Genomic DNA, 2,695 nt, shown 5'->3' with positions numbered 1-2,695 from the left:
ATTGTAAATAATACTCGAAGCGAATAACTACTTTTATACATATGTGTAATATAAAAGCTGTAAATATTGTATTATAAAATAATAAAAGTAAAGTTCCTTATTTTTTATATTGTTTCGTTAGTTACCTAGTATATATTATGAAATAAATATGTACTTAAATTTTTATATAACTAGCTATCGTCTCATCTTTCTCTCTTCTTTTGCTGATCTTTATTATTTACATATTTCTTAGACTATTGAAGCTGTGATATCTATAAAATTAATTTTAGTATGATGTATTTTATTGTGTGTAACATAAACATTATTCACATTTTATGAACTATTTTCATTATGCATTTTTCAAATTTTTTACTCTATTTTTAAAATTAAATTTAATATGAAATTATTGAATGTTATCATGTGCAACATACAATATGAAATATAATAATGTACCAAGCTGTAAAATTTGATTAATTTAATTAATTAAATTGATTTATAATAAATTATTAAATGAATGTTAATTATCCTAAATAAAGGAAAATATATTTTATTTTGTTTTTAAGATATAAAAATATATTTATAGAATGCTTAGCACACTGCACTTTCCAAATGTTTAATAAAACATTATTATATATGTTTTTATAATTATTCAATGTAAAAATGCGTATAATTAATTTTTAAAATATTTATTATTATTATTCATTAAGTTTAGTGAATTAAGACAAATTTGTTAAATGTTTTTAATATTTTATGGTTTGTGAACTTCAAATTTTGTATAAAAGGAGTCGGTAATAATGTTAAAACATTCCTTTGTTTAAATATTTTTCCACGATAGAATAAATGTTTTTTTATAAAAAATAAATAAATCTTGTTTTTAAAAACAATTTTTCATACTATTACCAGAGGAAACCTTAATCTGTTTCATATAAAAATTATTTAAAATGTTTTAGTCAAACTTGGCTTGGTTCAAACCATGGTTTTGTAAACTAATTTTTCTTTTGTCAGAGAATTATTAGGTTTAATTACAGTAGGAACAATGGTTTAACATTCTCGTACTGTACCTACTTAACTTAAAACAAATGAGATCCTGAGATTAATTAAGATATAAATCAGTTAATAAGAGCAAAGTAATGACAACTTTGTCACCCAATCTTATCTCTATTAAAGACTCCTCAATAGAACCTTTTTATCTTGTTTCATGATTGACTTATTTAAGGCCTAAAATTTTGGTTTATAAATGTTATATTCTCTTAACCTGCCAGAACAAAAAATCGAAAATAAACCTGGATACCTGCAATGAACTCAGAGGTTTCATATGCACTTTTAAAAATCGACTTTCTCTGTGCATTTTCCTTACTTCTTTGTTGCCTGTACCGAGAGCCTCAGTGGAAAGCTTTCTTCCTGCCAGGTAAAATATGCTGGGGTTAATATTTGTAGGTCACAGAATTAATTAATAAAAAAAAAAAAATAAACTTATTTTAAAACATATACATATATGTTTGACCCTCTTTAGATGTAAATGATTTTTTTTTTCTATTGCCAGAACTTTAAAAGTTTTTTTTTGTTTAAATAACAAAATAATTTTCATCTTCATATAATCGTCGCATTGAATATTCATGGTCATTTGAATTACTCTGGCCTGCATCAAGTTTCTCTTTCAATTTTTCATCATTATAATCAGATCATCTGTTTCAAACAATACCCAATATATTCTCCAACATTACTAGGACTCTAAAAATTATTTTCTTCATCTTGCATCAGCTATTTTTCAGTAAAAGGCTATTTTGCTGGATTTATAAGATTCTGATAGTATAAGTGCTCTAATAGAGAATATATATGTCAGATAAAATGTTGTAGCTTCTTATAATTGATGAATAAACAAAAATAAGGATAATTACAGAAACCAAACAAAAGACCTTCAGGTTTTTAGATCAGGTGTAACATAGGCAAATTCTAAAAATCGACTAAGGGTGAATGATGGCAAGAGGTAGAGGCTTTGGTGATCTCCACTGCTCCACAAATGAAAAACATTTATAAAAAAAAGTCACTATTCTAATTAAGGAGGACCTGCCAGGTTGCGAACACCCGAGGTTTAACTGAATACATCAAAAACCAGATATAACAAATAAAATTTCAAGTTTTGTAATCTGAGAAAGAAAACAAAAAAGTTGTTACTAGAAGGTATAATGTTGAGCATCATAAAACAATGAAATGGGAATGTGTGTGATATATCACAGTAAAGATAAACAGAATGGTATTTTTCCAAGTCAATAAATTTTAAAAGTCAGTAAGACCCATAGCTTAGGCTATTGGATCTTTATAAAGTAAGAAAAGTAATTAATTTGATTCCAATAAATATTGTATTATAATTTTTACAGAAGCTATTGAACGCAACTAATTTTTTTACAACTTATAATAATTTACCATATTTAATAAAATTTTCTATCTGGATTCCATCTCCGACGACAATTCTATAATCATCGACAAGATATCATGATGTGGAAAACTGAGAAAGAAACTATTCATCGATTTTTCAATGAAAGTTTGATAAATTTTTTTTATAAATCAAATATGTAATTGACACATTGCCTTACCTGATTAAATCAGAGAAATATTTACATATGAATTAATCTACTACAAAATGTTAAGTTAATTATGTTACCTGTAAAGTGATGAGATAATAATAAAATATAATAAATTTTTTTTTTAAATTTAT

This window comes from Halyomorpha halys, unplaced genomic scaffold (assembly GCF_000696795.3).
Source record: "Halyomorpha halys isolate HHAL.00 unplaced genomic scaffold, Hhal_1.1 Scaffold992.1, whole genome shotgun sequence".
Classification (NCBI taxonomy): domain Eukaryota; kingdom Metazoa; phylum Arthropoda; class Insecta; order Hemiptera; family Pentatomidae; genus Halyomorpha; species Halyomorpha halys.
This window is presented reverse-complemented; position numbering follows the sequence as displayed.